The following is a 24,747-nucleotide window of genomic DNA, read 5'->3' as shown; positions in this document are numbered from 1 at the left end:
CTGTGCGCACCTGAAATCATGTGCGCCCTACCCACATACAGATACACACACATACACATATTAAAAATAAAATTTGCGCCGGGCGGTGGTGGCGCACGCCTTTAATCCCAGCACTTGGGAGGCAGAGCCAGGCGGATTTCTGTGAGTTCGAGGCCAGCCTGGTCTACAGAGTGAGTTCCAGGAAAGGCGCAAAGCTACACAGAGAAACCCTGTCTCGGAAATAAATAAATAAATGAATAAATAAAATTTGCATAAGAAAGACAAGGAAATCGGAGCAATAACATTTATCCCTCTCTGCTTCCTGACTGCAGATGCAATGTGACCAGCGGCCTCACATTCCTGCCACTGTGCCTTCCCTGCCATGATGGACTGTGTCTCAAAATGTGAGCCAAAGTCAACCCTCCGGTCCTTAATATGATTGTGCCTGGTATGTTGTCACAGTCTCGGGAAACATAAATAATACAGTTAACGATGGTGCCAATAATATCACTGTGCAAGAGTCACCGTGGGGGACGTTGCACATAGCTTTGACCAAGAACTTCTTCCAGTGAGTACACTGCTATAAGAAAGCCAGAAGACAAAGTTGAGATCAAGGACTACAACCTACACATGGAGGCATTTGTCCCCTCAGCAGGCTCCTTGGTTTTCCACAGTCAGTGAGACTATGTGGTGAGACATGAGAACGGGCCTGAGGAGAGAGGCCATGTAAAGGATACAGTAGTAAGGACAAGCATCCTTGATGATTCCTTAAAGCTAGGGATACAGCACAGTTCTTGTTTAGACTGGAGAGCAAATGGCCTAGAGCTCAGCTCTGATATTTAGCCAGGGTGTAATTAGATACAAATGTACCTTTATTAATAAGGAGTCTTGAAATCCTCTTCTAGATAGTAGCCCATACCCTTCATTTCAGGGACCTGCAGGCTGAATCATGTCCTTTATTACTATGATGTCCTACATGTCTGTCTCAACAGAACTCAAATATCAGCTGGGCCAGGGGCTCTTCAGTAGAGTGCTTGCCTGGCATAGTAAAACCTCATGCTTCCTCCCTGGTGCTGCGGGAACCCAGGTCCACTGATGCTTGTGGCTTGTCTGCAATCCTAGCACTTAGGAGGCAGAGGCAGGAGGATTGGAAGTTCAGTGTTGTTCTGGGCTACACGGTGAGTTTGAGGCCAGCCTGGGATTCACAATACCCTGTCTCCCCAAATGGGTGGTGGGGCTGGACAAATGTTTTGGCTGTTAAGAGCACTTGCTGTTTTTGCCAAGGACTAGAGTTTGGGTTCCTATACCAAAGTTAAGCAGCTCACCATCACTTCTGGACAGAAAAAATACTAAAAAAGCAAAACAAAACAACACACACACACACACATGTTCACACATATGCATGCACATATGCACACACATGCACACACACACACATTCTTGAATCAGTCTCAGCAAAGCCATCAACACGTTCACATCATGAGTGGTCCTCAGTTTCAGGCAGACTGTGCTCATTTCCATGACCTTACATTGCCGCCATCTCCAACAGGCAAACAGTATCACAGGTGTCTCAGTCTTCTAGAGGACTTTGCCCATTTATCCATCTGATGTTAGATTGTTCTGTTCATGGTCAACTTCTTAATTAATTCTGTATTTGTATTTAATAACTCTCAGTTCAAAATTTCCTGCTGAACACACCGGTCTGTCTCATTGCTGACTTTCAACTCCCTGCCTCAATCCATCACAAGGCACCTTAATCTTTCTTGGTTTGCCTCAAATTACACTTGATATCAGCCCAACCTTGTCTTTGATAGCCTCACCTAGGTGATTTGCATGTAATAAACAAATTGGTCTTCCAGCGATTATTTCTAGGATACAAGGTCATAAATCAACCTAGAAATCACCTGCTACAAGAATCCTTTCAGCTAACGGAGATGAGAACCTGGTAAGGCTGAGTTTGTCTCTCAAACTTAATTTGTTCTTTAGAACCAAAGACTCTCATCGCTCATCCACAGTGAGTGTGAGATTCAGATCAGGAACGAAGTTCATGCTACACCTTTAGATTGTGTTGCCCAAGCAGAGAGTATGATAGATGCTTTTCACAGATAGCCAATAAGAAATATCTGTCTTCTCCATACATTGTTCTCCAGCAGTGTGTCTCCCTCCCCTTTGATGAAGATTTGTTTATAACTAACTTGGGCAGATAGAACACAAACTAGATTTACTTGGTGTCTTAGTCAGTGTTCTGTTGCTATGAAGAGACGCCATGACCATAGCAACTCTCAGAAAATAAATGGTTTAATTGGGGCTGGCTTACAGTTTCAGAAGTTTAGTTGACTATCATCATGGCGGGAAGCATGGCAGCACACAGGCAGGCATGGTGCTGGAGAGGCAGCTGAGAGTTCTACATCAGGATCCCCAGGCAGCGGGAAGAGAGAGCCACTGGGCTTGGCTTGAACTTTGGAACCTCAAAGCTCACTCCCAGTGACATACTTCCCTCAACAAGACCACACCTCCTACTATTTCAAATAGTCACCCCCTAAGCATTTAAAGATGAGCCTGTGGGGTCATTCTTATTCAAACCACCACACTTGGAAATAATATAAACTGTGAGGAATTGCCTCCATCATACTGGCCTGTAGGCATGTATTTGGGTCACTTTCTTGATTGATGATCATGCGGGAGGGCTTTGCCCACTGTGGTGGTGCCTCCCCAGGGCGGTGGTCTTGTGTGGTATAAGAAAGCGAGCAAAGCCAGGCCAAGGAAGCAAGTCAGTAAGCAGCTTTTCTCTGCACCTTCTGCTTCCGTTCCTGCCTCCAGGTTCCTGCAATGGCTTCCCTGGATGATGGACTCTAACCTATAAGATGTAATGAGCCCTTACCTCCCAAATTACTTTCTGTCATGGTGTTTATCACAGCAACAAAAGCCATGCCATGACAATGGCTGCAACAATGCAATTGGCCTCAGAGTCAAGATGAAAGAACATATTACAGTTTCTGCTCTCAACCTCCCATTCTGCTGCCCTGTGGAGAATCGTGGATTAGCCACCGAGCGGTGATCGGCTAGCCAGAGGGACAGGTTTTAGAGATACCTTATGTACCCTAGTTGAACCTCAGCTAAGAACAGTTGCATACCTACTACCCATATGTCAGCTGAGATCAACCAACTCCAGGTATTAACTCTCTTCTGAGCCCTGATAAAACTGCAGAATCAAACAAAAAACAAGAAGCGCTGTATTTGGGGAGAAATGAAACCCTATTTTTAGTGTTTTCACAGTGATGGACTTCTTTATATTAGTGGGTGTTGTTCCTCAGGTGCTCAATTAAAAACATTGAGACAGGGTCTCTCATTAGCCTGGAATACTCCAGAGGAAGGGAGACTGGCTGGGCATGGAGTCCAGGGGTCTGCCTGCCTGTGCTCCCCCAGCGCCGGGATATGAAGCCATGCTGCCATGCTGCCCATTTTTGACATGGCTTCTGGGGACGGCACTCAGGTCCTCTGCAAGAGTCGCAAGCCCTCTTCACCACTGAGTCATTTCTCCAGCCCTGGGAAAGACAACTTTTCAGTGAATCTATGCATAGTGCTCACAGCCACCTAGCCAGGGCTGGCTTTCTGAACCTAGGAGACCAGCTCCCATGCTATAAAAGAGCTGCAGTCTGATGATGTCTTTCTCATAAGGTGGCTGAGAGTTCAACCCGGGAGATAGGTGTGAAAGATGTGTGAGGCTGCGGGGATGGCTCTGTCGTTAGGTGCTTACCCCACAAGCACGCATCCGGACCCTAGTCTGGATCCCCAGCCCCTACCTAAGTGGCCAGGCATTGTGGCTCATGCCTGTAACCTTCACATGGGATAGAGGACAGAGACTAGAGGACAACTGGAGCTTGCTGGTCAGCTAGAATAGTCAGTCAATAAACTCCAATTTCAGAGACAGACCTAGCCCCAGAACATAAGGGGAAGAATAATAGAGGAAGACATCACCACTGACCTATGCCTTCTACACATGTGTACATGCATGAACACTATACACGCACATATACACTCACACACCACACACACACAGTCTACCCACCTACTCTCACACACCCACATAGACTGGTGACAGGAAATACCAATGAATCTCAGCTTTTAATGCCTGGCAAAGCTGAGGAACTATACTCTAAGAATGATCACTGCATACTCCACTATCACTTATGCATTCACTGAAATTAAGAATCACGATGTCTATTAAGAATTCTCTCAATGACACTCAACCTCACTGAAGCATAGGAAATAACTGAGAACTGTAATACTTGTAAGAAATGAAACAAAATGAGGCTAATGCAAATAAAAAGGAGTTACCTACCGGCTTTTCCCAATTAATTAGCATATGCACATTCAATTATTCATACCTTAGGGAACTCATTTAGGCAATCAGGTGTCCCATAAATATTCATTATTATTTACCTTCAGTGTTCAGTCCTTAGGATTGGAAATTGGCAGTGTTTTCTCAATATATTTCACAACTGGTTGGTTTGAAAAAGATTACCTGGGACTAAACTCATATGTCATTAATGGTGAGAATGATGTGCCCCACGAATGCTGAATTAACAGGGCCTGTTGTCTACTCCTGGGTGGGGCTCTTTCATCCACCTGAAAGGCCCACATTCTGCCTGGGATGCCAAGTCTGAGCTGCGATTCTGACCTTCGCCCACTAGCATGCACTCTTTCACAGTTTTTCATGGGGAGTAGGCTGGGGCCCACAGGACCTGAGAGGGCTTCAGTGTGGTGGGAATTTATTGAAGAGCAGAAGAATGTGATTTGAAAATACGAATGCATTGTGCCACCAATATGGACATGACCTTGCCTAAGTGGCTCCTCAGTATCTTAAGAACAGCCTTACAGCGGCAGTGTGTGGGGGAAGGGTGGGAAAATCAGAGTGGGCGAGACAAATTTGTAAGGCCCAGTGCAACAGGAAACCGCTGGCCCCTCTGTTTAATAGAGTAAGCCGTTTAGACAGCCGCGGTCAGTCTGTCTGTGCCTGGGGTCTGTGTGACTGCAAGTGTTCTATGCCCTCGGAGCTGGTCCTGAGTGGAGAACACAGGTGACCGTCTTCCTGATTGCCTGGTTGTGAACAGATGACCTTATCAGAAGGAAGGGCTGGAGAGATGGCTCAGCACTCAAAAGCGACTCTCTTGCAGAGAACCTGAGTTCGTTTCCCAGCCCCTGTGCCAGGCAGCTTATAACCTCCTGTAATTCCACTTCCAGGGGATCCAATGCCCTCTTCTGAGTTCCCTGGGCACCTGCATGCACATGTACACACACACACACACACACACACACACACACACACACACACACACACTACATACACACAAAAACAAAAACAAAATCCTTATAAAAGAAGAGAGGGATGGAAATGATGTAAATACAACACATGAAATTCTTTAAAAATTTAAATACAAAACCCCAGGATGAAAGGCGATTTGGCCCTTTGGAAAACGTACTTTTGTGTCACAGGCTGTCTTCTCCCTTTATGATTTGTGAGATCCTGTCCAAATCTGTGGATGCTCAAGACCTTGTGTGAAAGGGAGAATCGTTACCATACAAAACATGCACACACTCTTCTAGTCATTCCTAGGTCAATTATACCACCTAATGCAGCGTGAATGCCACTGAGCACTTGCTACACTGTGTTGTTTAGGGAGCATTGAGAAAGTCTATACATGTTCAGTTCAAATGCATTCAAAACATTTTTTAATTTTAAAATAATTTTTCTTTATTCTTGAGAATTTTACACAGATCTGTAACAACATATGATCATATCCACCCTACATTTCCCCGTCCAGCTCCCCTGACACACTCCTTCCAATTTCATATCTTCCCTCTTTTTTTTTTTTTGATAGCTAAGTCCAATTAGTGCTGCCCATATGTGTGTGGGTGGGGGCCGTCCACTGGAGTGTGGGAAAACTACCAGTGGCCACATCCTCAAAAAAGAATGATCCCTCTCCCCCTGCTTAAAAAGCATTTTCATTGAATTTTATTTATTTGGTGTGTGTGTGTGTGTGTGTGTGTGTGTATGTGTGTGTGTATGTGTGTGTGTGTGTGTGTGTAATAGAGAAGGGGAGGGAGGGAGGGAGAGAGAGAGAGAGAGAGAGAGAGAGAGAGAGAGAGAGAGAGAGAGAGAGAGAGAGAGACTCATGTGTTACAGGAACACTATTCACCCTGCTTTTTTCAGTCAGTGTTTCACTGGCCTGAACCCCACATATTTGGCAAGGCTAGCTGCCAAGCAAGGTCCAGAGATCCCCCTATCTCTGCTTGCCCAGCAGTGGGATCATAGGCATGTGCCCAGCATTTTACTTGGGGACTAGGGATTCGAACTCAGGTTCTCAGGCTTGTACAAGCACTTACAAACTGGGCCATCTCCTTGGCCCCTGTATTACATATTTCCTGAGTGTGCATTAAAGCTACTTTGCTATGTGCAAGAGCCTATGACTTCCAAAGGAGAGAAGAGAGGGGTGTGCAGAACTGCATCTTCCTTCCTACCGTGCTGGGCTGCGGCCTGATCTAACCCTTACCACACACCTCCAAACAGAGCTCCCTGTCTTCCTTCGGCAGGTAAGGAGATCAAGCTTAAAGAGGGTGAGTGACTTACATGCATCAAGGAGGACCACATGCAACTGAAGACCCAGATTTGTTCCTCACACTCCATCTCCCACCTGCTTCCCTGGCAAATTTTGTTTTGTGGGATGATACACCTGGTAGACCGAAATACAGCATGCGCATGGGGAGGGCGCTTTTTCAATCTCCAATAACTGTGCTTACCGTTAATGATTTGGCAACTGTCCTCAGCTCCCACCTATGGGAACAGGAAACCCCTGCAAGAACATTGTGCAGAGCAAGTCACAGATGCCATCCCTTGCCCTCCATGCTGCAGACAAAAGATCTTTTCATTGTGCCCAAACGGATACAGTCAGCAGAGCTGCATAAACTCATGGGACCATTTACTTTCAAAAAAAAAAAAAGAGCCAGTCTAAACTTTGGGATCCACAGTTGAAATCAACCCATCTGGTGCAGGACCAGTCATGAAAGACCCTTTGAGAAAAGAGAGGTCTTCAGAACTCAGAGTAGGGTCAAACTGCTTCCTTCATGTTCCAGTCTCCCCCAAAAGTATAAAAAATGAGGGGAGGGGCGTGGGGTGGGGGTATCATGAAATGGCTTCTTAAGAATGCTTTTTTTTACTTAATGGTAAGAGGACAATTCCGGAATGTCCCCACCATTGGATAGGCAGGAGCCCTTTGTTGGAAGCTCGGGGAAGCTACTTTGGTTGCCATGCAGACGGAATCTGTAGGAAGGCTGCTGCGGAGTTCCTTGAAGCCAGAGGCCCTTACAGCTAGCAAACAGCGTGAGCATTGGCCCAGCTTTCCCGAAGCTGGGGCTGCTCATTAGAGCCATCAGTTAACCCCTGCCCCTGCCGGTTGCCTCCTTATTGTAATTAATTTTATGGCCCCTTTAAAAAGAAAGAGAGAGAAAAGAAAAGGGAGACCTCGACATTTTATGCTACATTGCACAAGCAATTGAAAGTTGCAGGGAAAGAAGAAGAAAAAAAGACCCAACCACCAAATGTTTAGCAGGCTTTTCTTCTATTTCAAATGAGCAACCTATTTAAATCAATTATCAGCTCAAAATGAGCAAGCTGATCTAATTAGTCTTGGCCCCTGGGGGGTTAATGAATGAAAGGGGGTGTGGGGGGTAGATGTGAGCTTTCTCTGGAGTCTTTGGAAATGACCACACTGGCACACATCCCCTTCTAAGTGGCTAAGTCTTGGTGAATTACAGAGGTGGTGGGGTGCGGAGAGGGGGACTTAGTTGTTCCCTGGGCAGAGTGACTATGCCCAGCACAGTGGGTTTTTTTTTCAGCCAGTGTTTTTCCACACAGCGGTCATTAGCGTGTGATAAGTAGCTCAGAACTGCGAATAAATCAATGTGTGTTTTCTTTAAGCATGTTTGAGAGGGAGCAATGTATTGACTTCAGAAGAAAAAAATGCTATTGAGTGATGACAGCTCCAGGCCCGAGTCTCTCAGCACAGAGAAAGAACCTCCTCTCCACTCTGCCCCAGTCAGGGTGTGCCCTTCATGAATTAAGGATGGCCCCTGGACATTAATATAGAGTTAATCAAGGAACTAATATAAGGAGGCAGCCCCGGAAAGGAACAATAAGTTGGGGCTGTGTTCAACTGAAGGTCTCAAGTTTCCCCGGAATTTTTTTTTAAATACATCTTTTCAAGCATTCCTCTGTGCAAGGAAGGAGTTATTTGCTTTTTGGGTTCTGACATTTCTTACCCCAAATGTTAACTCTCTGGTAAATGTTACAAGTATTTATGGTTTGGGAATTTGATATCTGTTACTTTTTTGAATTTCTCTTTTCTGGTGCAAATGACATGGGTTTGGAGGTGTGGTGGCCCAGCTCCAAAGCCTCCGCGGGTGACCTTGGGTGACTTTCTCACCGGTTCTGGTTCTCATCTTCCACACGGAGTTCATTTCGCCAGTTTATTTCAGGATCGTGGTGCCGTGTGTGTACCCGTGACTTTTGTTGTTGCTGGGACAAAAAACAAAACAAAACAAAACAAAAACCTGACAACAGCAACTTGAAGGGGGAAGAATTTATTCGGTTTACTGTTCAAGCGTGCAGTCCATCATGGCGGCAAGGCATGGCGGCCGAGGCGGGAGGCAGCTGCTCACATTTCGTCCACAGTCAGGAAGCAGAGAGCTGAATTCTGGGCTCGGCTCATCCTCTCCTTTTTATTCAATGGGGAACTGGTGATTGCTGCTTAAGCTTGTTGGAAGTGACTCTGGGAACAAGGAAACCCTTTCTGTCTCCCCTAAAATTCCCCGTCCTGGGGTAGGAGGGCTCCCTAACTCTGTAACAAGAAGAAAAGAAAATAACAAACAGGTGAGATTATTGAAAACACCGTGTCTTTGAGACCAGCTAGAAGGTCAACCATTTCCAACAGAAGTCAGTAGTGTTTGTGCCCGGATATAAAAATGCCTGAGAGAGAAACCAAAGTTCAGGGAGCTCAGACACAGAAAGAAAGCTTTAACCGGAACTCCTGCTCACTGCCTCAACTTCCCCAGCTGTTTTCAGCTGGAAGATTACCATCTCACCATGATTTGATGACATTCTCTGTCTGCTGCCATTTGTCCTTTTACTTCAAAGCCTCGCTGGAGGGAATGCTATGTCCTGTGTCTGCCTGAGACTCTCTCCTCGGCTGACTTTCTGAACCAGGTTTCCCTGGCTGATTTCTGTTGGATGTTTGTAAGCCCTTGATTTAATGAGAACTTTTGTTTGCTCCCCCGATCCGGCTTCGGCATCACCTATGCAGGATTTTGTAAGTACTTTGATGATGTTCTGCTATCTAGCTTGTTTCTCTCTATCTGCTAGCCCCTGGTTGTTTTTTTTTTTTTTTTTTTGTTGTTGTTTTTGTTTTGTTTTTAACTTTTGCTTATATATGCTTAATAAACTCACTTGTTAAAACCTGAAAGCATGGCTATTACAGACCATTCTCTAGACCATACAGAGCAGTTTTGCTCACATTTAAGAGGGTCATTTGCCGGACGGTGGTGGTGCACGCCTTTAATCCCAGCACTCGGGAGGCAGAGGCAGGCGGATCTCTGTGAGTTCGAAGCCAGCCTGATCTCCAAAGCGAGTTCCAGGAAAGGCACAAAGCTACACAGAGAAACCCTGTCTCGAAAAACCAAAAAAAAAAAAGGGTCATTCTACCTAATTAGCCCAATCTAGAAAGTTTCTCACAGACATGCACTGAGGTTTTTTTTGTTTTTGTTTTTGTTTTTTGTTTTTTTGTTTTTTTTTTTTGTTTTTGTTTTTGTCTTCTAGATGATTCTAAATACAATCAAATAGACAATCAGCTTTAATCACCACACCGTGTATGAAGGCTGTCAAGGTACATGCCCTGCCTCTCCTTCATTCGAAAAGATGAGCCAAAGGATGTTTTGGTGAAGGGTGGAAGTGACCTTGAATCTTTCAAAAGGAATGCAACGAGAGCGTGAGTTATTGCAGGTTGAGTTTTCTTGAACTAGCAATGATGCTGAATCTCAGGAATCAAGCTTTGGCTTCCTATTCAGGATGGAGAAGAGGCTGAGGATGCAGCCCCATCTGTTGAGAGCTTGCTTACCATTGCACACATTTCTGAGTTTTATCTCCAGTACTGCACAAACAGGGTGTGGTAGTACAGGACTATAATCCCAACATCTAGGCGATGAAGGCGGGAGGGCCAGAAATTCAAGGTTATCCACAGTGACAAAGCCTGGGCCACAGGAGAGCCTGCCAGAACTAATGTATTGGGAAAACCAAGGCAGACTCCTTAACCATTCTCTCTGATTGTTTCTTTGGATGTAGCCACTGAACATTTTTGGAACAGAAATACACACGTGTGCATGTGTACACATGTACACATACATCCAGAGATTATCTATCTATCTATCTATCTATCTATCTATCTATCTATCTATCTATCCATCCATCCATCATCTATCTATCTACCTATCATCTATCACTATCATCTATCTATATGTCTGTCTGCCTGTCTGCCTGTCTGTCTATCTGTCTAACTATGAGAAGCTGAAAAGAGTCACTGTCATTAGGGCTTGAGCAGGCCCATTACAACCAAGGAGGCCTTCAAAGCTGCTTGATCTGAGCCTGTGTAGGAAGGAGGTGATGACCCCCCAAAACTAAACCAGGACTTAGTACTAGATACTGAAGAACTACCTTCCCCAACCAGTTCCTCTGCCCAGCCCCTATGTCCTGTTTTTGTGTTGTTGTTTTGTTTTGTTTTTTGTTGTTGTTGTTGTTTTTAACTTGACACAAGCTAGAGTCATCTGGGAAGAGGATCCTCAATTGAGAAAATGCCTCCATCAGACTTCCTGTAGGCAAGTCTATAGGGAAGTTTCTTGATTAATGATTGATGGGAGAGGGTCTAGCCCATTGTGGACAGTGCCACTCCAGGCAGGTGGTCCTAGGGTGTATAAGAAAGCAGGCTTAGCAAGCCATGGGGAACAAGCCAGTAAGCAGCAGTCCTCCATGACTTCTGCTTCTGCTCCTGCCTCCAGATTCCTGTCTTGAATTCCTGCCATGATTTCCCTCAGTGATGGAGTGTGACCTTCGTGTTTTAAGATGAGATGAATTCTCTCTTCCCCAAGTTGCTTTTGGTCATGATGTCATCCTAACAAAAGAAACCCTAACTGAGACACCCACTGTACTGCCCAGCATCAATGGCCAAAGAGATTTGGGAGGCATTGGAACCTTCAAGGAACCTCCTTGAAGACCTCTTACTAATAGATTGGTCTATATAACAAGATTTCTCATTGCCACAGAATATCAATGCCCTTGGTATGATACTAAAGGCAAAAGAAAGCTCAGTGTGTGTGTGTGTGTGTGTGTGTGTGTGTGTGTGTGTGTGTGTGTGTGTACACATATGTCCACACATTCGGGGAGTGCATGTGGGAGTGTGTTTGCCAAGGTGTGAGTGCAGAGGTTGAAGAATAACCGCAGATGCCAGTCCTTATCTTCCACCTCATTTGAGACAGAATCTCTGTATTTTTCGTAACCATCAAATTTTCTGACATTTTCCTGTCTCTACCTCCTGTCTTGCAGCAGGGGTCCTGGGGACTTGAGCCTAGCTCCTCACACGTGATGCCAAGTGCTTGTGCCCACCAAGCCATCTCTGCAGGCTCCAGTCTTTATCCAATGAAATAGCCCTATTAGGAAATGCTTTTCATGGCACTTTGGTGCTCCTTTCAATAATTCCCCAGTCTCAAAGAGGAGAGATACTCACCATGTCTGCCCAGAAGGTCTCACAAGGAATCACGAAGTGCCCTGTTGGAGATGAAAGTGGTGAAATTTGGGAGTTGAGAACAATCTGTAGTCTTGCACGGACCAGGCTTGTGCTCTGTGTGACAAAGAGTAGGCGTGGGAACATTCAGGAACAAGGGTAAAGAAACATTGGGAATCGGTGGCTATTTTTAGAGACACTGAAAGACAGAGAGAAAGGGGAAGCGGGATCTTTTACAGTCAGGAAATGCAAACTTTGTAGTTCGTCCTGGTTTCAACAAGAGTCCTCACAATGATTTATTCAATTAACCTCCTGCCCAGGGCCCCTCCCCTCCTTGAAATAAGCACTCTGAGAACAACAATTATAACTTTGCTAAGAGAAGCTGAGAAAATAGCAAGGGTTTCTTTTTTTTTAACTCACTATTGGAGTCTGGTAATTTTTAAACATATAATTACCTCTTTTATTATACTTTGATTAGATTAAAATTAATGCATTATTAAGTCATGTTCTGTTCAACCATCTAGGCTGCTGTATAGACACAGATAGCAAATCCTTTTTTCCCCCTTCCCCAGGTCTAAGTTAATTAAATTCCCTTTAATTATAATTTACTAAAAAGCTTCACTTTTGCCACTATTATGTCTTTTGAACTTTGAAATTCAAAAAAAAAGAGAGAGACAGAGACAGAGACAGAGAAGAAGAGGGAGAAGGGGGAACCTTAAAATGGTCTTTTAGAGGAGAAATGAACTGTCAGCGAATTCAGGCAAAATTAATTATTTCAGCTTGATAAACCTTTTCATCTATTTGACTCCTTATACAGAAAAGCCAATTAATAATGTCAAACATGCTTTGCCTCCAGGGACCCGCAAGTTCTAATGAGTCTGTTTACCGCGGAGTGGCTACCAGAATGAGCTTCATGGAGAAATTTTCCAATCGTGCCACACCTGTCAAGCACGCTCTCATTATCTGCGCACCAAGGGCAAACCTCACTTTGTCAGGAGTGGTTTTCGAAGGACTAACAGATGCCTAGGGAGCTTGCACGACTGTCGGCCGGAAGAAGAGTCACTTAATTACCAATCAGAGTGGCCAGGGTGAATGCTTAATGCTCTTGAGCTCCCGCCTCTCCAGTGTGCTTCTCCGCATGCATCTTATCGCTGACCCAGAGTCTCGGTCCTTCCTGGTGCCCAGTGCTCCTCGACCCTGACCCCTTTCTCCCGGGCGCTTTGAGGTGATGATGGATGAGGTGTCTCTGGAAACAGTGATTAATCACATGCATTGTACCACAAGTGAGGCCGTGTGGGACTTTGCTCCACCTGCATGGGAGCTGATAATTATTTCTTTGGGAGCGATGGGGCCTGTAGTGGAAGGTGTCGTGTAGCGGTTTCCTCTTAGATAAAACCTTCCATTTTGGAGGGAATCTTCTCTAGACACAGGATGTCCTAAAGGGAGGTAAAGTACTCCTCCATCCTGCAGGAAATCTTGTTCTTGGGAAGTAAGCAACTCAAAAGCTTCAGGAAGTCCCTGAATCTGACTAGATTCATTAGGTTTCCACATCTCCAAGCAAATATAAGCAGTGAAGAAAGCTAAGAGATGCTCTCAGACCAGATCAACCTTCTGAAAGAGGCAGAGGCCTGTTGAGCTGCCTGTAAGAGGCTCAAACCAACTGAGATGCCTGGAAAAGACACCCTTTAGCCTATTTAGCTGTCCTGGGGCTGTGCAGTGAGCTCCAGGTTCCCAGCTTTGTCAGCTGTCACCCATGCTGGGGTGGGCTTTGGTGAAGAGCTGTTTTTGAGTCACTTCTGTTCCTGTAAGTAACCCCTCACCCATATCCTGTAAGTAATGCAAGTAAAACTCATTGGCTCACCAATTTGGATTCTGGCGGTACCCTTACTTTAGTCTATCATTAGTTCCCTATCGGTGTGAGCAGACGTTTGTTCTCATCTCCCCAGGAATATTATCAAACAACAGAAGGTGTTTCCATGGTCACCTCCTAATGAGACCCACTTGGAGCACCTATGTGCCTTTTTCGTGTATGCATGGTGAATGTTTATGCACATATTTATGTGTATGTGCATGTTTGGGTACATGTGCACATACATGTGCATGTGAAGCTCAGAGGTTGGCATCATGTGTCTTTTTCAATTGTACTCTACATTATGATTTCACTTTGTGTATATGTGTGTGTGTGGTGTGCATGATGTGGACATATACGTATGTGAGGGTGCACATGTGGGTAGTGGACAGAGGCTGACATCAGGTATGCTGTGGGATGTCTTTCTGTACGCTGTGAATATGTGTTGCTCTCATTGGTTGATAAATAAAGCTGTTTGGCCAATGGCAAGGCAGAATAAGGTTAGGCGGTACATTCAAACTGAAGACAGAGATGAAGAAGGGTGGAGTCAGGAGAGACACCAACCTACTGCCAAAGGAGCAACAAGATGCCAGCGGACAGGTAACACCACTGTCACGTGACAGCATATAGATGAATAGGAATGAGTTAATTTAAGATGAAAGAGCTAGTTAGCAAGAAGCTAAAGCTATAGGCCATACAGTTTGTAATTAATATAACCTCTGAGTAATTATTTTATAAGAAGCTGTGGGACCGCAAGTGGGAGAAATTCATCCATACTGCTGGGCAAGGCAGGACCGGAGAAACTGCCATCTGCACAGGTATCTTCATTGCCTTTCACCTTATATTTCAGCAGGGCTTTTCACTGAACCTAGGTCTGGCCAGTTTAGCTAGTCTAGTTAGCCAGCTTGCCCCAGAGAATCCCCATCTCTGCCTTTCCAATGCTAGGGTTACATGCAGGCTTTTATATTGGTTCTGAGTATCTGAACAAAGCAAGCACATTATCCACCAAGCCATTTCCTTAGCCCACACCACCTTACTTTTTGAGGCCGGGTCTCTTGCTGAATCCAGAACTCACTGAGTCAGCAAAACTGGCTGGCCAGCCACCCTCAGCAGTCCTCCTATCTTACCCTTCACAATGTGAAGACTGCAAGTTCCCAGATTTTGACACGGGTCCCGGGGATGTAAGTTCAGGTCCTTATGCTTGTGTGGCAAGCACTTTACCGACAGAGCCATCTGCCCAGCCCCCTTGTGTCTCTTAGACATGGCAGATCATTTATGCAGGTGATTGACAGCAAGCAAGAGCTTCCCATCCCAGAAGGTGTGCATGCTTCAGAGCAGCACTTCCCAAATTTAAGGCACTGAGGATCTTGTTCAAACCAGTTTCTGACTCAAGTGCATCTGGAGAGACCTGAGGTCCTGCATTCTGAAGCTATCTCTGGTGATAGAGCATAAATATAGTAAGAAGACTGAAGCTAGCTGGGACCCAAGACCTTGGATAAGCTGTCTAACTATTCTGGGATTTTGGTTCCTACCTCTACTCTAGAAGACTCTGTTCCTCTCAGTGCCTGTAGGATGCTGCAGAAGCTCTGCCAGGAATGTACCGCCATCCTCTCTGCTTGGCCCGTTCTCCATCTCCACCCGCTGGTTGCCTTGGCTACATTGGGCTACATCCCCAAACCAAGAACCCACCTCCTTGAACCCTATGTTCTCTGTCCTTTGTAACACTCATCATCATTTATCCACAATTACAGAAGCTTCTTCCTGCATTTTGTTTAGATTTATTCTATTGCTTTCAAGTGTGTGTGTGTGTGTGTGTGTGTGTGTGTGTGTGTGTGTGTGTGTGTGTGTGTTTAGGCTAGAGGCTGATGTTCATCATGCCAGAGAAAGGTAATTTGCAAAGCAGCCTGGTGTACCAAATTAGGGTACTCATATGAGAATCCTGAAATCAATTCCAAGGCTATCGTTTATGAGCTAATCATCTATTATTATTTTGCTTCCATTTCCTCCCAAGATGGATCAAGAACATTCATCCAACTGATATTAGTTACTTTTCTGGTTGCTGGGGTGGAATACCTGCCAAAAAAGAAAATTAAGAGAGGAGAGGTTACTGTTCGGTTCATGGTTCAAAGGCGAGGTGACAGGAACCCGAGGCAGTGGCTCTCATCATATCTACCTTTAAGAAACGGGGGAAGCTGAATGTTGATGCTCAGCCCACGTCTCCTTCATGTGCAGTCGAAGACCCTAGCCTGGGAAACTGAGCCACACACATTTAGGGGGAGTTTTCTCATCTCAGTCAACCTAACTTAGGGAATGGCTCACAGATAGGTCCAGAGGTTTGTCACCTGACTGATTCTAGACCCTGTGCTTTCTCTTGCTAAAGTAAGTAAGCATGGCGTGAGCTTTAGAAGATCTTGTAGAATTCCTGTCTTGACCTTTCATCTTAAAACTGACCTCTCATTTAGATATTGTCCCTGTGTCGGAACAAGTGGATGAGATAGACACGAAGAAACCAAGGTCTTGGCGTGAGGAAGATCCTAGGAAAGGTTCCATCTGTTGTCCCCCTAGTTCACAACATTTGTTTTTATTCCAGGTGTCAACTTAAAGGCAACACATCATACCTCCAGGTGGCCCACCTTGGGCAGATTGGCACTAATTCCACACTCATGTATGCACCAAGCTTGCCTCTTTTTAGAAAGTGTGGAAGCTTTTCTCACTTTTCAAAAGAATGTAACCCTCATCCTTCACAGCTTTCCCAATGCATTACTGAGCCTGTCCGACACTCTGGTGAGCCTGTGAACATTTCTGAGCCCCGCAGAGTGTGGTCCAAAATGGCTGGTGGAGAAGTTAGTGCTGAATTCTTGCTATGTGTCTGTTTAGTGATTCTCAGAGAGTCCTTCCCTTAGCATTCTTTTATCAAAGCATGGAGGCTGGAGGTGGGTGACTCTCATGCCCTGTAGTTGGAGAATACCAGCTTGGGGATGCCACAGTAAAGTGGTATTTAGTGTCTTATTGCTTTGCCGAGACAGAAGTAGAACCTTCACTCACTTCACAGGGCTAGGGTTGCTCATAAGTCACTCCTAGAGATTTCAGTGCTGCATTCCTAGGATGTAGTTGGAAATACTGTCTCACGAGTGCTATGGAGGTCAGTACGAGATACACTTACTGAGTTCTCATCCATGCTTTATCTAATGGAGACCTCCCCGAACCCTACCATCTATCTTTTGTTGATGGAACAAAGCACAAGGCACAGAGCAAATTCCCATTGGAACTGACTCCCTGAGACTCGCCAGCTATGCCATCAACATTTCTTGTTCTAGTTGTCTCACTAAATAGGAAAAACTTTGATTATAGAAAATTGAAGAGTGCTAGCACATGAATCGTTAGAAATCTCACACCTGGGAGATAATCATTGCTGACACTTTGTATTAAACATATCCACCTCATTTTTAAGCAGTTGAATTTTTTAATAGGTGCTGGAGAGATGGCTTAGCAGTTAAGACTGGACATTGCTTTTGCAGAAGACCTGAGTTTTGTCTCCAGCATCTCTGTCCAGTGGCTCACAACCACCTGCAGCTCCAGCTCTAGGAGATCTGTTGGCTTCTGCTGGCCTCCATTGGCACCTATATTTGTGTGCACATTCACACACACATGATGAAAATAATAAAAATGAACTTTTAAGCTATGTTTACAAAGTAAGATTCTATAAAATATCTTTTGATCTGTTCTTCAACCATGAATCTATCCTAACTACACTGTTGTTTTGTTATGTGTTTCTCTACAAGGTCATGTCTAGTGATTACAAGTAAAATTCCAGTTTCAATTTCATCAGAATATACTGAGAGAGACTTTATTATGTGATGAGATTGTACAATGATTTAGGGCACTCCCAAAATTTTGCTATTATGAAGGATTGCATAACCAGCATACAAAATAATCTTCATGCACATCTGTTATTAAATTAAATTTTATAAGTAATTTCAGTAGGCTAAACCTAAAGCACTGACATTAGTAAGACGTTTGGTACACGTCATCAAGTTGCTTAACAAGGAAGGAATATCAAACCCGCAGTAGTAGCATAGTGGTATGCTCACTTCTCACCACGTTGACCAGTGTAGGTGTTAGGACTTTCAAAACTCTTGTTAGGTCTTTTATTTTGAATTAAATGTGGGACTCCAGGGATGATTCACTCAGAACTGCCTAAGGAAAGCTTGGTGGGAAACATGTACATGCTCATTAAAAATTTCACGAGGTTCCCGGACACTCAGAGAGACTCATACCCTAGTCACTGTACTGGTGAAGTTCCGAGAAGCAAGAAACATTCTCCCCCAGCCATGACTTTGTAACCATCAAGGCAGGTAGGGTTCAGGGGGTGTGTTCCTGTTGGTCTACTGTGACTCCTAGAGTCCCTAGAGGCAAAGTCCCAGAGAGGAGGCCCTGGTATCCAGTCAGTACGATATGGAGCTGTGCGGCTATGTGCCTCAGGAGGTGGCTGGGGCAAGACTATGCAGGCTGCCAGGAGTCAGCCCATAGTCACGCCATTTTCAGATCTGTATGAATGAAGGGTGTACTCTCTGGGTGGGTGTCCCTATCTGGGTGTTACCCCTATTGCTGGTGTGTGAAGCCCTCTACACCAGTGCCATGATACAACCCTTCAGGTTGTTGTTAAGGTCACTGAGACCTCAGGTCCCATAGTGAGTGATCAGGTGGGAACCCTGAGACACAGCACCAGCAAGAGTAATCTAAAGCGTGTGTTTTCCCCTCCCCTGGTTTTAATGTTCTAATTACCATGCTGTTGAAGACCCCAACTTCTCTGGCTACCTCAGAGCCTCCTGTTTGCTTTAGGTTCTGCATTTAAGGCTGTGACTGTCAGAAAGCCACTCAGCAGTAGTGTGGTAGGACATTATTTTTCACACATCTATCTGTGCTTCTTTCAGGTGAGAATGATACTTGACTTTCAGTATTATGTCTTGATTTATTCACATTATATATTTGTTCATATTGTATGTTTCCAACTGATAGGCCAAAGGAAATTTAGGAAAGAGAGGAGGAGGAGGAAGAGGGAATGGATGATGGGCATGAATTGGGTCCAATAATTTGCAAACAGATGCTTAACTCTTTCCTGTCTGACAATGGAGATGAAGACCCAATGAGGAACTTGAAGGTCTACAAGGTCTATGTAATGACAGAAGAGTTGAACAGAGAGAATCTAGGCCATATGCTGTAGTCTGGGTAGACGTCATCTACTAGGTCATGTGTGTGTGTGTGTGTGTGTGTGTGTGTGTGTGTGTGTGTGTGTGTGTGTGTGTTGCATGCATGTAGGCCAGAAGTCAACCTCAAGCATTATTCTTGAGGATGGCCATCCATCTTGTGTTTGGGAGACAGTCTCTCCAGAACACTTGGGGGCTCACTGATTTCAGGAGGCTGGGCAGTTAATGAGCACTAGGGACCCCACTTTTTCTGTCTGCCCAGCTCTGAGATTATGAGTGTGTGACACCATTTCTGGTTTTATGTAGAGATCGAAATTGGGTTCTCATGTTTATGCAGAAAGAATTTCATGGAGCAAGCTCCCTCCCCAGATCTCTTCTGTACCTAGAGCTTTATGCAGATCCCAGGGCCTCTTGGGGACTCTAGACATTTGGCAAAGGCTCTACACCCTGTATGTGGGAGGGAACTCTCTTCCATATGCAGTACTTCTCAGGTTCTTCTGCTTAGAAACCTGGGATATTCCTCTTCTCCCTTTCCCATTGGAATTGCCACTGAGGCTATGCCAAGTTTGATGTCATTTTTCCTGATGAGAACCCTGTTTTGGAAAGGTCTTCATTTTATGAAACAAAATGCTGTTAAAGCAGGGGAAGATCTTCACCTAATGTTCAAAGTGCCATCTTTCCAAATTTTCTCTTCTAAATGAGAACAAACTATATGTGTATGGTGATACACTATTACACTTTAGTTAATATTGATATGTTCTAAAATATCACACAACAGATCCTGCAGAAGAAGCCAGTGAGAGAAGATTCCTTTCCATGGTGTGGTTTAGTACAGTAATTACCACTAATCACAGCAGTAATGAACCCCACTCACCTAAAGCTACAAACATTCAAATAATAGCCCACAGACTCTGCAAGGGTGTGCTGCTTTTACAACTCAAGATCATGTTCACGACATGAGCTCATTAGGTTTCCACACCAGATGGGCGGGAGGGGTCCTGTGCAGCAACTGGTCCCATTTCAGGCAAGATGAGAAGACGCTGAAACTGCCTGCTTAAGGTCATACACAACATCAGTGGCCAATGAGAACAAGATCTGAATCCCAGCCTTGTTGGGTCTGCATCTTCTTTAGAGTACTTGGACAACCTCACATGGCTTCTTTTTGCCCAGCTATGAACATTTAAGTTTGATTCTCCTGGGGTTTGAGCATAGCACTACATGAACTGGGCATGAATGAACACCTGTAATATAATTACTCTACAGAATAAAGTACACAAACTTGTCTTGAAAAGAAAAAGAACAACAAGAAAAAATTCACAACAACCAGGGGTTGCGAGATTGTTCAATGTTCAAGAGCAGAGGACTCCATGACACCTGTCAACCCTGCCTTCCCACCATGTGGTCTTACCTTCTTTCATCTCTTGTGTCCATCCTCATTAGGGTAGGACAGACTCCAGAGAGCTATGCAAAACTGAGGCAGCTTTCTGCAGGTCCCCCCTGTTCTGAAATCAGGTCCAGACTCCTCAGGTCTCTACATGGTATATAGATGTTAAGATTCTTTGGTGGGGGATACTGTTCCCAATCTATGTAGATGTGAGTTGTGAATGATGAAAGGCATATATCATCCTGCTTATGAAGGACACCTTAATAAGCCAAGAGTAATACACAACCATATATCTTTCCAGATGAACATATGTAGGTCTTAAATCAGCTTCCTAGACACCGCCCCCCATCACAACTGAGGGTCATCAAATGGCCTTCATCACGAGACAGCGTAGCGTGTGACCAAAACTAAAACTTCCTGTCTCCAATTTCCTGTCATTTCGATGTGATTTCCCTTTGGTCCTGTAACTTCAACCCCAGTTCCTCAGGAGAAAGACAGTCTTTACCTTGGCTCACTCCTCAGCCCTATAATAAATAGTTGATATCTTAGTGTTTTTATGGGGCTGCCTTGCCCTCTGCGAGGATTGCAAGCTGCCACACATTCCCTAGACGTCTGTAGATGATGCCCCTTTTGTTGTCAAGGAAGCCAACACTGTCAGTCATTTTAACTTTTAATTAAGATGTTCAGAAAAAAGAAAAGCCTATAAAAGATTCTGGATAGTTTATAATTAATGTTTCTTGAAGTAGAGACCTGTGTTTGCCTCCATATTAACTCGGGGACATTTATGTGCACGAGTCTCTAACCTGTGATTACACTTCCGTCCACACAGTCTACGGGCCCTTTTCCAGCTCCTGAAGTCAGCCTGGCAAACTGTTCTGGCTATACTATTTTTTAAAGATTTTTATTGGCGCATTTAATACAATAATAATATTTCATTATGGTATTTCCGTGCATGTATACAATTATTTTGATCATATTCACCTCCCTTACTCCTTCCTGTCCTCCTCCTGCTCATGTTGACCCCTCTCTCTTTTCCAATGAGTTCCCCTATTTGCCTGGCTTCTTTTGTGATCCAATGAGATTAATTGCTTATAGTAGCATGGACAACTTATCTGTGGCTACACCACTGAAGAAAAATCTCTGTCTCTCTCTGTCTCTGTCTCTCTGTCTCTGTCTCTCTCTCTCTCTCTGTCTCTCTCTGTCTCTGTCTCTCTCTTTCTCTCTCCGCTGTATTATTCAATTTGTTCTCCATATGATTCTAGAATATAGAAAACAGTATCTTCCCTTCCTTGGTTTCAGACATTGTTTAAGTCAGTATTTTAAAGAACACGAATCTGAGGGCATTCCAGTGTCAAAACACTTTGAGAAATAATCCCTGCCATGTCCCGTTCTTGGATATCTCCAGTGCTTGTTTGCCTTCAGAAAATATGAGAATTCTGCAGTGGATGGTAAGAAAACTGCTTAATACTGTGTAGTTGCATTTTGCCAAACTTGTGGGCTTATCTACTGATCCTGACCAATACACGAATGAGTAGTTAAATATGTGTGTAGTTGTATGGTGACTTGGAAGTCAAAGTTAACCCAGAAGAAGTCAGGTGAACAGGTCCTCCTGTGTCCAAGCATACCCCATCTATCAGGCAAAGCAGTCATATGCCCACCCAGACCCAAAGAGAGAGAGTTTAGACCCTCTAAAATCTTGAAGAATAAAAGATACATATGGCATTTGTATAACAATGGTTATTTTAGGGAATATAATACAACCCGTGTGTCTAAAGAAAATGCAGTCATTTGAAAAAGTGGCTTCAATTTATTTGATGCTTCTTCCTTCAAGGCTTGAGACCAATGTCCTGACTCCTTGAGTCTGAATGGGTGTGTGACTGCTTCATTAACACCTGAATGTGCTCTGGATACAGAAGGACCTGCCTCTGTGGCTTCTCCCAGGTCAGTCTTGGAGTTCTAGCCCACCATTTACATGTCTAAAACTCTTATAACTAACGCATGGTGGGGATGTATGAAAGGGTGAAGCTGAGCTGCTTCCAGACATCCTTTCAAGGTGAAGTCCCCATCCTTCCTTTCAGACCTGGGGGTGGGTGTCTATGCTCCCTCTCCTAGGGTATAGATGTGCTTCTGACTGCTACATCAGTAGAGCAGTGTATTTGAACATAGAAGGACCTGCTCATCTGGCTTCTGCTGAGTTAACTTTGTAGTTCTAAGCCACCAAGATCTAGACCCATGAGATCTAGCTTATCAACTAGCCAAATATCACAAAGACCTACATTGCTGTCATTTAGAATGGAAGGGCCACAAAAGGAGATCTGTTTGAATTTATTTTTAAATAATTTTAATTTTATATTAACATACATTAGTTGTACAAAATGTGAATTTTGTTATTTATTTTAATTAATGTATTCTTGTGTACATCAAAGAAAAACTTGTTCAGTAGGTTCTCTACTTTCACCATGTGGGTCCCAGGGATTAAACTCAGGTTTTCAGGCTTACCAGCAAGCACCTTTACCTATGGAGTCATCCTGTCTGCCCTACTGCGATATTTCCAAACGTGTCCATAATATATTTTGATCAAATTCACTTGTATCACTCTCCCTTGTTCTCCTCCTTCCACCTGCTGGTTACCTTCCTCTTCTCAAATATCTCCCTTGTACTTTCATGTCTTTAAAAAAAAATCCAGACTTTGCATAAGAGAGAGAGAGCTCATAATATTTGTCCTCATGGGTCTGCTTATTTTGTTTTTCATGGAGATCTCCAGTTCCATCCATTTTCTTGCAAAAGATATGATTTTATTATTCTTATTTATAGCTGAAAATATCATTTGTTCCTATCTATATACGTACATACACATACTTTAAAAAAAAAAATCCATTCATCTGCTGATGGGCACCAGCACTGGTTCCATAACTTGGTTGTCTTGACTAGTGCTCAGACAAAACAGAATATCTCTGCTTGAATGTCTAACCCACAAAAATGTGAGCAATAAGGGTAACTCTTGGTTGAACCTCTAACTTAATGATTAGTGTGCTACATCAAAACAGAGGTGGCAGAGAAATCTTAGTGTCTTGTGCCAGAACCCTCCGAGGGAACAAGAACTCCGCTGAAAACAGGGGAGTTGACCAAGCATCAGCCCTTCAATGAGGTCTGAAAGATGGAGTCATGGTTCAGCAAATGCATAACTGGGAAGAGTGGGATGGAAACAAGGAGGTCTTTGGAGCGTTGGATATCATGTTTTCTTTTGCTAGCTATGGTTAAGTTAGATAGGTGTACCACCTTTGAGGCATAGACCTGAGTCTTCTGGCTTGTGCCTTTGTATGTTGGAAGTATGTGATTTTATTTTTGATTTTCCAGGAGTTCATGGTTAAGAGTAAAGGGGTTTCACAGCTACTTGATGAGCTAAGAAAGCAGAGGGTATGATGCAGACACCAGCAAGAAAGAGGTAGAGGGAGTTGGCTGAAGAAGAAACTCTACAGGGAGCCTTGGCCACAGAGGGAATGGTACAACTACTGCTGTAAAGACAAGGCTGAGCAAGAGGGACTAGCCCTCTGTCTTCATCCTTGTGGGGTTTTATTTTTAGTTATTTGTATGCATATGGAACTGTGTGTAGGTATATGCATGTTAATGCAGGTGACCATGGAGGCTAGAAAAGAGCATTGGATCCCTAAGACCTGGAGTTACAGGTATTTTGTAAGCCACCTAATGTGGGTGCTGGGAACCAAACTTGGGTCCTCCATAAGAGCAGTATGCACTCCCAATTGCTAAGCTATCTCTCCAGCCTCCATTCTTCTGTTTGTTTGTTTGCTTGCTTGCTTGATGGTAGCTTACTGTGTTAGTCAGGGTTCTCTAGAAAAACAGAACTGGTGTATTATTTAATCAAGTGGCTTAGGGGCTATGTTCTGACTGTTCCAACAATGACTGTCTCCTGACAGAAGGTCCAAGAATCCAACAGTTGTTCAGTCCATGAGGCTAGATGTCTCAGATGGTCTTCAGCATATGTGCAAATCCTGAAGAAGTAGGCTCTAAGGCCAGTGAAGGAATGCACTTGTCAATGAGTCAAGGGCAAGCAGGCAAAGAGTAAGCACTCCCCTCTTCCATGTCTTCTGTATAGAATGCCACAAGAAGGGCTATCCTAGATTTAAGATGGGTCTTCCCACCTCAAATGATCCAATCAAGACAAATTCCTCACAGGTGTACCCAGAAGCTTGGGTTCTAGTCAATTTCAGATGTAGTCAAGTTGATAACCAAGAATAGCTGTCTTGCTTATGTTCAGCAAACTTCCATGAAGAATCAATTGACAAAAGTTTTAACTCTGTAGTTCCCTAAGAGCAGCAGAGTGGAAATGGAACCCAGGGTAAGGAGGAAATGAACAGTTCGAAGACAGTCATCATCATCGTCCCATCCATCTGAAAATCTCACCATTCCCCAGCTTTGTCTCCCAGCTGTACTGAGCCACCTAGAGCTTTCCAAATGCATCATTCTCTTTCATAATTTCATAGA

At 44.2% G+C, this 24,747-nt stretch overlaps 1 long non-coding RNA gene across 2 annotated transcripts; it reads left to right on the top strand.

Moving 5' to 3' along the window:
• Window positions 1-905: 905 nt before the first annotated feature.
• LOC121821221 (uncharacterized) lies at window positions 906-13,668 on the top strand. Of its 2 annotated transcripts, XR_013043199.1 has the most exons (4): window positions 906-1,157; window positions 9,851-9,917; window positions 11,627-11,963; window positions 12,661-13,668. It is a non-coding gene; the product is annotated as an uncharacterized LOC121821221 (long non-coding RNA). The 2 variants fall into 2 exon arrangements; XR_006061915.2 differs by lacking the exons at window positions 906-1,157; window positions 11,627-11,963 and adding an exon at window positions 6,974-9,344 and having other exon boundaries at window positions 9,851-10,019.
• The last annotated feature ends 11,079 nt before the right edge of the window (window positions 13,669-24,747 follow it).

The sequence above is a fragment of the Peromyscus maniculatus genome, chromosome 11, assembly GCF_049852395.1.
Source record: "Peromyscus maniculatus bairdii isolate BWxNUB_F1_BW_parent chromosome 11, HU_Pman_BW_mat_3.1, whole genome shotgun sequence".
Classification (NCBI taxonomy): domain Eukaryota; kingdom Metazoa; phylum Chordata; class Mammalia; order Rodentia; family Cricetidae; genus Peromyscus; species Peromyscus maniculatus.
This window is presented reverse-complemented; position numbering and strand designations above follow the sequence as displayed.